The following is an 11,496-nucleotide window of genomic DNA, read 5'->3' as shown; positions in this document are numbered from 1 at the left end:
AAAATGAGTCTTTTTTTATTGTTTGAAATATTTGACAGAACATATTGTAAGACTCTGATGAGCCTTAACTTACTGGAGACCCCCTGAGTGAACAACTCGGAGCTGGGGGTTGATGCGAAAGCAAGAGGAATTTTATTGTTCCAGCATGCTGGGGTAAGGAGAGAGAAAATGACCCAGAGAAGCCTGTTCAGTGAGTTTTTATACAGTTTTCAGAGCAGCAGCTATTAGGCACAATGTGATTGGCAGAACAGTGTGACTTTTAAACTAATTGATCTTTAGGGACTTCCCTTGTCTGTAGGAGACCAACATTTGCAGAATGTGTCTACGCTGTGGCTGTGGGCCTCCCCAACCCAGAGGTTGGTTCCTCTACAACTCTCCCCCTGCCCCCCCCCAACCCCCCGTGGTCTGAGGAATGTAATTAGCTTCTCCCTTCTGGGGGGGTGAGGAGTGCCTAAATACTCCATGACCTTTCTCTTCCAGGAGGGGAGGGGTCTGGTGGAATTTTCTAAAGATCCTGAGCTGGCCTCTTCAATAGTATCATAAGTAAAACTTATCCTATAAGGAAGAAAGGAAAAGAAAGACAAACTCTTAGTTGTGAAACGGAGAGTTGGTTGATGGTGGTGCTTTGGTATGGGCTTGTGTTGTTGCCAACACTGTTTCTCTTTAAAGCAAGTTTTCACTGTGCAGCCTACACTGACCTCCAGAAACAGTCATCCTGCCTCAGCCTCTGGTGTGCTGGGATGGCAGGAGCTCATGTACACGCCCAGGCCAGAAGGATACGTTTCTGAAGATGTCTGTGAGGGTAGATGCTAGCCCCCTGTTCTCCTAGGATGGATCGCTATTTCACGAAGAGGTCTGCGCGTCTGTCAGTCTTGCCTGCCTAGCTCAAGAGCACACAGGAATCACAGCTGTGCTGTGTGGCTTTCACTGAGACGCCGTGCACTTCCTCCTTGCTTTCCAGAACACCGGCTCTTAGAACTCAGCCACTGGCCTGCGTGGAATTCACAATTCATGGAAAGGTCTGTGAGAAGAGAAACTGGGCTCACTGTCTATACACTTGGCTGGTCTTTCAGCCAACAGGTAACCCTGATTTCCAAGCCCCGTGAGAGAGCTGTGGCTAACCGCGTAGCTGACAGGGCACAAGGTAAAGGATGCTTCTGCTAAGCCACCAAGCCCTGCCCGAAGACATTCAGGAGCAAAATAAATGACTACTGCTGTGCCTAGCATGCTGTGTGACACCCCATCACAGGCACGCGCGCGCACACACACGCTGGAACACATTGCTTGTTCGACTCCATTGTTTCAGGGTTGCTTATATGGAGCAAGAAAGAACTAATCAGATGTTTTTCTTCACCAGTACAAACAGGTCAGAGTGGCTCCTAAAACACGCTAGTCAAAAGTCTTCTTAGTATAGGATGAGCCAATTAGTGAATATTTAGCTGACCAATAGTGCCAGAACTGTTTGTCAACTATGGTAGGATTCAGTATATGATAAGGTAGACCCAATGCAAACTATAGGATCCTAGGGAATATGTGTGTGTGTGTCGCAACAACATGAGCCCTACACTGAGTCTTTGACATAATAATGAAGTGTGTGTTCTTTCCTCTGTGCCAAGTCCCTTCCAACAAGATTCCCAGAACAGGAAAAACAAGATGAAGAATAGGTACCATGTGCCTGCACACTTCTACTCCCTGTCCCATGACTGTGGCAGACATCATTAGCCCAGTGTAGCACTCTCCTAAATTCTCTGAGATGCCTGAGGAAGATGGGTTTGAAATTGTTCTTGCTGAGTGCCTGAGGGAAGTGGCCCAGGAGATATGAGCAGTTTACAGCGGGAGTGTGTGTGTGTGTGTGTGTATACATGTGTGGATGCAGTGCCCTCAGAGGGTGGGAGAGTGCATTGGATAACCTGGACCTGGAGTTACAGGTGTTTGTGAGCCCTCTGACGTTTGGGCTGAAGACTGATGCCGGTACATAATTTGGCCTCACAGTTGGAAACCATTCATCTCTGAAGGGGTCAGTATTGAAAACTGTCCACTTCGCTGGTTCTATCATTTGTAGCGCACTTGGCAAAGTAACAACAACAACAACAAAAAATCAAATGTCTCTAGAGTATGATCTGAAGGCAGAGATTACAAGCCTGTGGCACTGTAAATTCGAGGGCTCACTGGGAAGAGAATTCAAATGACACAATCAGGATCAAGGGCAGAAAGTCTCTGAACTGGACCAAAAGGGACACAGATCTCTCTATAAGGAACTGTCATGGAACCCCTATGAAACCAATTCCTTTCTTCTGAGCATGACTCTGAGAAGTTCTGAGCAGGTCAGGACTGAAAACAAAACAAGCAAGTGTGTCTTCCTGTCTTTGTCCTTAGAGTAGCATGTGGAAGCAAGCCCTCCTGGTGAACATCATCCTGAAGATGAGGGCAGAAGACACCTGCACTCCGGCACTCTGTCTCTGAGGTGCCCCTTATGTTCTGTTAATAGAGTAGATGTTGAGAGCATGGACTCAGTGAGTTAGTGATCTAGATTCATCTGTGGATCGTCATGCACAGTCCTGAGGGGCGATCCTCCACACAGCCAGAAGCACCAACGATGAGCTCTCTGTGTGTGTGTGAGTGCATATGTGTGTGACTGTGATACGAGTGTGTACGTGTATGTGTGTATACTTGTGTGTACATGTGTCTCTGTGTGTTCCTGTGTATCTCCTTGGCAAGTTTCTCTCCACCAGATTCCCAGTCCCCAGTCTCTCTCTCTCTCTCTCTCTTCCTCCCCCTCCGTCCCTCCCTCCTCCCTCTCCCCTTTCCCTCTCTCCTCTCTTCTCTCTCCCTCTCTTTTCTTTACCCCCACCCTCCACAGATCTCCTTATTCTTGGAAACACCAGGAGCTGTGAGAGTCCATCCACACACTTTGTTACTCTTGGGATGCTGCTCTGAGCAATGAAAATCTCACTAATTCCGCTTTCCAACGCACAGTACACAGGCTTGTTCTTTAAAAGTAGGAGTTCTTTTTAGAAAACTAAGAGACAGGCAACAAAACAAATATGATATGATATAATATGAAGTGGGTTTGTTTGGGTGATGAATACTTTTTACTTCTTTTAAGTATTTGGAATATTCAGCCAGGATTTCTGTCCGCATCAAATTTTCACAGATCATCAAAGACCATCAATCTTTTCGGGCTCTGCAGTTCATGTTTTGGAGCTATGGATGTCCGCTTCCCCGATCATCTCCAGAATAGATTCAGTACCCCAGGGCTTTCCACTAAGTTTCCCCAGATGCTTGTCTTTCAATATACAGTTGACAGTAGAGCATTTCTCAGAATCCTGCCATATGGGACATGCTTGTGCACAGGATTATGAGGGAGTCAATCACAACAAAGGAAAATAGGTATCTGAGTTGGTCTAGTCAGGTGCCATGTTATGTGACTTCACGAAACAAGCTGAATCCTAGTGGGCCTTAGTTTGCTAGTCTGTGAAATAGGGATAAAAGATAGAGGCAGGCTGAGGCAGGGAGCCTTAGAAATGCATGTCCTCCCTAAGTACCAGCTTCCCTTTGACTCCAACCTTCTAGTTTAGGACTTATTACTGAAAGATGCCATCAAAAATTAGACCACTCCGGCTGCAACCTACCATCCTGACTCTTTGACGTGTAAGTCTGGTACTTCTTCATTTTCTTCTTAACGGAGAAAGAGCAACCAGTATTTAACTAGGGAAAGCAAAACTTTGGGGAGAAACCACTTCATCATCCTGGTATCTTGGTGTTTTCACATCTGTGGTGGTGTGGCTTTTACACAGAGCAGCTGCATCTTCTTCCCAGTCACATTCAGACTGCTGTTTGGCCTCCTTGCCCGTAGGTATGAGTGGCTTTTATTCCAGGTGATGTGGAGCAGCTGATAAGGAAGCAATGGAAGGCCGCGGGGGTGTCAAGCTCTCCCGATATTCTTTAAAGCCTTCTACAGCTCTGCAAGCCTCTTACCCAGCTCTGTTTCTTTAAATTGTTTGACGTCAGAAAGAGAATGCTATAGCAACCGTCTGTCAAAGTGGAATTAACTCCGAAGAAAGATGGGGGTGGGGAGAGGAGCAATGCCCCTGCAGAAGAAGCAAATTGGAGGGAGACATTTAGTTTATAACGCCGGAGAAATGCGAACAAAGTCGCTTGAGATGCACTGAGGTGCACTAGTGTTTAAAGAGCAGAGACCTGGCAGGGTGCTGGGGAAAGGCCTTCCAGTCATCAGTGACTACAGAGAGTAACTTCCGAGAGCTGACAGTCAAGAGGGCAGGCTCTGTGCGAACATAGGTTTGTTCAGGAATGTTTACAGCACCTTCTGGTGTTGGGGGTGGGGAGGAGGGCAGTATCACTAGCTTCGTGTTCCCAGTGAACCTCGGGCATCCACCGACGGCTGCTTGGCTGGATTGACTTCAGATTTTAGAGCCCAGTAATTGCAGACTGCATCTGTGGCTCTCCTGGCTCAACCCTGCAGCCCTCCAGAGCAGAGCAGCCTAGGCCAGGCCCAGGCGCGAAGAAGTCAGGCACACAGCTTAGACGGCGCGTCCAGGGGCACTCTGATAAATCGAAACTGCAGGGGATGCGCTTTCCGCTTCCCAAAGCCGCAGAAGCTGCATGCCTTGCCAGCGCCCACCCCCTGCACCCCGGCCCAGGCCACGCGCGCGCCCCCGCCAGCCCCCTCCCCAACACACACGCACCCCTGGCCCTGCGTGCGCCAATCAGCCTCTACCCAGGCCAAGCGCGTTCTGGGTTCCCCGAGCCCCTGCAAGCGCCCCCCGCCCCAACCGCGCTCGCTCCCGACAGCCCCGACCCGAGCCACGCGCGCCGCTGTCTCGGCGCGTTCCCAGACCCTCTCCCTGGCCTTGCGCGCCCCCGCCCCCGCCCCGCGCGCCGCGCCTGGGTCCCCGCCCCGTCCGGCGTGCAGGGCTCTGGGTGTGGTCGCCGTCTTGTGTGGCGGAGCGAGCTAGCGGTTCGCGACCCGCAGCCGGGCGCCCAGCAGTAGCGCAGTGGTGGCGGCCGGGCTCCAGGTAGGTGGCGAGCGCAGGCGGCGGGCGGCGGGCGGCGGGGCTCCGTGTGGACGCGGGTGGCGGGCGCTGGGCTCCGTGTGGACGCGGGCGGCGGGGCGCGGGGCTCCGTGTGGACGCGGGCTCCCCTGCGCTCTGCGAGGCCCGGGACGGCGGGAGGGTGCGGCCACCCGGGAGTCTAGAGGACGGTAGCTGCAGAGCCTGGACCCCCCCACTCCCCAACACACACACACACACACACAGCCTCCCGCCATCTCCACTAAGTTCTCCACCGGCTGCTGGAGCCTCAGGTTGTTGTTTTTGGACTGATACTATGTCCCCAAGGCTTGGTTATTTTAAGGGGGTGGGGTGGGTGATAACGGATTTTGGATATTTGCAAGTTTAGAACTGGAGAAAGCGGTTATTTTTTTCTCGTCTTCTCTCCGCATCTCTTTCTGCGTTTTCAAAGTTGAGAGAAGGCTGACAGTGGTGGGTGATTTTGTTTTCTCTACTCCTTTCCCATCCAACCCCACCCCATAAAAAGGTGAGTATTATAGCCTGCTGTGGACCCGCGCCCTACTAGGGAGTTGCCTTAAGACAGAATTGTAATTATTAGTCCCTTTCAATATCGCGAACTCAGACGGTGGTGACCTTTTATATATCTCAGCTTATCAGGATGTGATGGCTGGCATGCTAATATGAGAGGGAGAGAGGTTGTCTTTTAGAGGGGTCTGACCAAACTGTATATCTGGTCTTTGCCAGCGTTCATTGCTGATTCTGAAAGTTTACTGTATATTTTAATATTTTGATTAAGAGCACTTAAGGAGTCTTTTGCTTTTGCATTTGGGTTTGCTGGTGAATTTGAAACCGAAATAGAAACTTTAAAAATATCATTTAATAAATATTGCCAGACCTCTTGTGTCTACACGTTATTAGACCATGACGCTGATTCTTCGTGCCGTGGTTTGCTTAACTGCATGCCGTAAGCCCATGAGCAATACACAGGAAGCAGTTCTGAGCTGCTGGTCTTTTATGAATAAACATATCAGCGTGTGTTTTTACTCCTTAAAAATAGATCCTGAAGTAGATCCTGGGGCACTTTCAAAACGAAGAGTGGTATCTAAGTTGGGCTTTTTTTTTTTTTTTTTTCCATCACCAAATGTTGTCGGAGAGTGAGTGAATTCTCTGATTTCTTTCAGGTGTGTTATTTAAGTTTGGTGGTTTGGCTATTCCTTTCTTTGCCTTGCTGGCTAGTTTAATCTGATTTATTAAAGGAATTGTTTACTGAAGCTCTGTCCTGCATCTGTCCTGTCATCTCTGGGTCACTTCTCAAAGGACACATTATACCTTCCACAGGCAAGGCGATGTTAAATGACTCACTGTGGCCTTGTAACTGTTAACTCAAGTTGGAGTCAGGACAAGATCCCTCTGTCCGCAGAGTGCATGCTTTTCCTGCAGAACACATTCACTTAGTCCTAGGCCCTGGGAAGGACCCTCAGCCATCACTGATGTACACATAAAATTTCCCTGACATGTCAGAAACCTGTGCTGGTTTCTCTGGTGTGATTGGTGCCATTTACTGGTGTTACTCTGTATAGCCACCCATCAGCCATTCTGTCCCTGGCATCCCTGGGGTCAGTGCCCCTTTTCCTGAGGTACAGTTACTCTATTGGCATTAAACTGGTGGTGGCTTAACTGTTCCTACAAACTAATACCCCTATTTTGACATGGGCTCCAGAGAAACAACTATCACCACTTTGGAAGGAGGGAAGCTGGATAGCAAGCAACTCCAGGTGTTGTGGAGTCCCAGCTCCAGCAGATGAGGCAGGAGGGGGTTGTTGAGAAGGGTTCTAACCTGGGCTACAAGGAAGCCTTGTCTCCCAACAACAACCTGCTGTATAACGTGGGAATTCTTTGATATCCTTTATGTGTTAAGCCAGATGTTCTCGCAGCTGCTTCCTGTACTACCACTCCCTTACCCTGAAGCTCCTGTGTCTGGTTCTGTGGCTCCCTTACATTGTTGTGTAAATATGGTGGTGTATCTACCCGAAAACACACCTTTCTCAATGTGGGGTTCTACCTCAGTTACTGTCCTATGTCTTTCTGTCTGTCTTTCTTTTTTTCCTCTTCTCTCTCTCTCTCTTGTTTTGTTTGTTTGTTTGTTTGTTTGTTTGTTTCATTTTGAGACAGGGTTTCTCTGTGTAGTTTTAGCTTTCCTGGAACTCCATCTATAGACCAAGCTGGTCTGGAAACCACAGAAATCTGTCTGCTTCTGCCTGCTTTCAGAGTTCTGGGATTAAAGGTATGTGTCACCACTGCCTAGATTTTATTAAAGTCATTTTAAATTACTTGTGTTTCTGGGCACCTTCGTGCCAGTGCCTGAAGAGGCAGAGGCTTCAGATTCCCCCTGAAGGTAAAGTCATTAAGGGTCTTTGCGAGGCACTTGTTTCTTCTTTAAGAGCAGTGTGCTCTTGTAACAGCTGAGCATCTAAGCTCTTTAAGCTTTACCACCTAATTTTGATCTTCATTGAGAAAGGCTGCTCTTGCTTGTCAACTGGATGTGAACCTTGGCAGAGGAACCTGAAGAATTGCTTCCCTCAGATTGGCCTTTGGGCATGTCTGCGGGACATTTTCTCCATTGCCAATTGATGGGCTATGTAAGAAAGGTAGCTGAAAGTGAGCCTGGGAGCGAGCCAGTGTCCCTCTGTGGTTTCCCCTTTAGTTCTAGCTTGAGCTCCTGCCCTGCCCTCCCTCGGCGAGGACTGTGACCTGGAAGTGTAAGCCAAATCAATCCTTTCCTCCCAGGTTGCTTTGGGTCAGTGTTTTAGCACAACAACAGAAAAGCAAGCTGGGGTAGCTCATTAAAAAACATAAAAGCAAAAGCCCTTGTATTACATTTTTATTGAGTGTGTGCATATGCACAGGTGTGCATTCATGTGTGAGCGGATGCAAGCCTGTGGCTGTCTCAGGACAGCTTGCAGGACTCTTTTCTCTCCTTTGGTCCTGGGGTGGGGGTGGGGCCAAACTTGGGTCTTTGGGTTGTCATCCTGCAGGCCCTGGGAAAGACTATAAATAAATACAAGACAGGTAGGTAGTCTGTAACTCCAGTACCAGGGCCCCAACACCTTCTGACTTGCTTGGGCACCAGGCACCTGTGTTTACACATCCACACACAGCCTTGAACCCATGCACATAAGCAGGCTGGAGGGGGGCTTTATAAAGGATATGTTTCTTTTTTTTTTTTTTTTTTTTTTTTTTTAAACTCCACAGATGAGTAAAAACATTGAAGATCCGAACACCAGATCAAAGAACCAGGTAGAGTGTGAACACAGGACCGGCCAGTTTTGATCTCATTGTAAGATGGCCCAGGGAAGAAATGTTTGATCTTTGCAGGTAGCTCTTACTTGCATGGTAGNCACCAGGCACCTGTGTTTACACATCCACACACAGCCTTGAACCCATGCACATAAGCAGTCTGTAGGGTGGCTTTGGTAAGGATATGTTTTTTTTTTTTTTTTTTTTTTTCTTTTCTTAACTCCACAGTTGAGTACAAACATTGAATAACCGAACACCAGAGAAAAGAACCAGGTAGGGTGTGAACACAGGACCGGCCAGTTTTGATCTCATTGTAAGATGGCCCAGGGAAGAAATGTTTGATCTTTGCAGGTAGCTCTTACTTGCATGGTAGCAGTGCGGCCGTCCTGAAGCCATCTTGTGGGTATTGTCACATTGAGAAGATGAGTGTGGGGGTTTGAACGAAAACGGCTCCCGTAGGCTCATATGTTTGAATGCACAATTCCCAGCTGGTATACTGTTTAGGATGGATTAGGAGGTGTGGCCTGGTTGGAGGAGGTGTGTCACTGAGGGTGGGCTTTGAGACCCAGGATCTCTGTCTGCCTCCTGCCAGCTGATCAGGATGTACAGTTCTCAGCTCCAGCCCCGCACCTGTCTGCTTCCCCAGACCAGCCCTCTGAAGCTGTAAGCAAGCTCCCAGTTGAATCCTTCCTTTTATAAGAGTTGCTTTGGTCATGGTGCCTCTTCATAGCAATAGAACAGTAACAAAGACAATGAGTCAATGTATTGATATTTCATGAGCTAGCGTCTTTACTCCAAGAGACAAAAAACAAGAAATAAGGGCTGGGTGTGGACTTCATTGGTAGAGGGGCTTGCCTAGCGTGCCCTGGCTTCTACCCACTTCGTTGTGGCACATGCCTATAACGCCAGCACTTGATAGGTGGAGCAGAGGGTCAGAGGTTTAATATCATTCGTGGTTACACAGAAAGTTTTAGGCTAGGCTGGGCTATGTGAGACCCTGTCAGAAAGGAAGGGAGGTAGGAAATACGGGAGGAGCAATGAAAAGTCTCTAGCCTTAGGCTCAGACAAAGGGCGTCAACATGAGCCTATGATTAAAAGATGTGAACACACTGGCGTACATAACATGTACATAATTGCACATGTACATACAGCATACATACAAACCTTTCCCAGCTCTGGCTGGCGAGGATGACACTGAAATGACATGGACATTGCCAGTGCCTTATCTACATGGCTGAGTCTAGAGCTGGCACAGAGAGGCTCTAAGTGAGCCTTGAACTCTGTGCTGCAGAGCAAGGTAATGTTGAAAACAGACAGGCCACCACTGCACCTGCCTCTTGCTGTCTGCCTCTCTGCTGCCCCCACATCATATTCTTTCCCTGTTGATCCAGCAGGCAAGGTTTGTCACTTTAGAGCTTCCTCTTTTTTTTTTTTTTTTCTTCCCTGTTTCTTCTGCCTGAGTCCAGCTCAGGGCCTGATGCATGTGGCCAGCATCCTGCCATCCCCAGCTACGTCCCCAGTCCTGTCATTGATTGTTTTGAGACAGAGTCTCACCGTGAGGTGCTCACTGTGAAGTGCAGGCTGGCTTCCCACTGGTTGCAATCGTTCTGACTCAGTGCCAGAATTACATGGCGTGTGCCACGCCTGGCTTCTTTCCCTTTTGAAGACATGCCTCATTTCCTGATTCCATTCAACTCTACTTAGATGAATTTATCTTACAATAGCCTCTCTAACCACCTGGGATCTATGGCTGTTTTCCTGTGTAGCTAAAGTAGGGTAGAGAGCTGTGGTGCCCTTGCTTCGGGTTCATTTCCTAAGCAGATAATAACAGAGAGCCTGCTGCTTTCCTTGCTTCTGATGCTGTGATAAGATATCCTAACAAAAGTAGCTTAAGAGGGAGAGGTTGTATTTCAGCTCACAGTTCAGGTACAGTCCGTTGTTGCTTGAGAAGCCATGGCGGCAGAACTTGAGGCAGCCACTTACCCTGTGAAGGCAGGAATGAAGCAGAGAGCAACGGGCGGGCGCGAGCAAACATGTGACTTGCTGCCTCTGCTTTATAGTCCAGGATCCCAGTGAGGAAATGGGGCTGCCACAGCGAGCAGATCTCCCCACCTCAGTTGGTAAACTCAGGATAATCCCCAAATGGGCTGGGGAGATGGCTGAGCGGCTAAGAGCACTGACTGTTCTTCCAGAGGTCCTGAGTTCATTTCCCAGCAACCACATGGGAATGTGCAATGGGGATCTGATGCCCTCTGTACTCACATGCATGAAATAAATAAATAAATAAATCTTTAAAAAAGAAAAAAGAAAGAAAGGGTTAATCCCCAGAGGCGTGCTCATCCTCAGGCGGTTCTGGAATATCAGGTTAACAACACTAACCGGCAGAGCTCCGGGACAATGAGGATCTCGGTGTCTGATAATTGCACCTCCAGAACCTGAGGTATCCTGGTTCGTGGTTGGCACAGATCCTGGATGGGTGGATATGGTTGGCGGAATGAGTGTAAGCACTCGGATTTTCCAGCTCTTGCATTTGAGGAGTGCTCTCTGAGATGGACCAAATGCTGTGCAGAGAAGCTGAACAGCTTCTGTAGAAGGTGCTGGAGTGCCAGCAGCTTGTCACGGCCGCCTTTCTCTTGGCTGCCCTCTGGTGGAGTAATGCTGACAAGAAGTGGATGAGTGGATAGGTTACCAGAGACTAAAATAGGAAAACTCAGCACCAGCTAGATGGTTCTCTTATAAATCAATCAATCAATCAATCAATCAATCAATCAGCCAATCACCAAAGCAGGACCTCATCTGGTAGAGCCCTAGTCTAGTGTGTACAGAGTACTGGGTTTGATCCTCATAAAAAGAAGGTGACATTGCCCGTGCCTGAGATCTAACAGAATGTTATTAGAAGAGGCTGGAGGGTCAGGAGTTCAAAATCATTCTTGGCTCTTCAAGAAGCTTGAGGCTAGGGAGGGCCACATACAATCTTGTTAAAAAAAAAAAAAGTCAGTTTGGAAATTTTAATTTTATGGACCTGATGTGGTATATCACACACCTTTAATCCCAGTACTCAGGAGGCAAAGCCATATTACCTCAGCCCGCCAGATCCCCTAGGAATGACACACAGACTTTTTTTTTTTTTTTTTTTTTTTGGTTTTTCGAGACAGGGTTTCTCTGTATA

The 11,496-nt window shown here is 48.3% G+C and overlaps 1 protein-coding gene across 2 annotated transcripts in view; it reads left to right on the top strand.

Annotated features, from left to right (window-relative positions):
- Positions 1-4,223: 4,223 nt before the first annotated feature.
- Gnb4 (G protein subunit beta 4) overlaps positions 4,224-11,496 on the top strand; it is a 38,308-nt gene continuing 31,035 nt past the window's right edge. The window contains exon 1 of one of the 2 annotated variants that reach the window (XM_029475417.1): positions 4,224-4,299. The gene's annotated coding sequence lies outside the window, so the exon portion shown is untranslated. Of the gene's footprint in view, positions 4,300-4,884; positions 5,037-11,496 lie in introns of those variants that run through there. The other variant, XM_021157914.2, reaches the window with a different exon arrangement.

Source organism: Mus caroli, chromosome 3 (assembly GCF_900094665.2).
Source record: "Mus caroli chromosome 3, CAROLI_EIJ_v1.1, whole genome shotgun sequence".
Lineage (NCBI taxonomy): Eukaryota > Metazoa > Chordata > Mammalia > Rodentia > Muridae > Mus > Mus caroli.
Note: the sequence above shows the minus strand (reverse complement) of the source record. Positions and strands in the feature narration are given on the sequence as shown.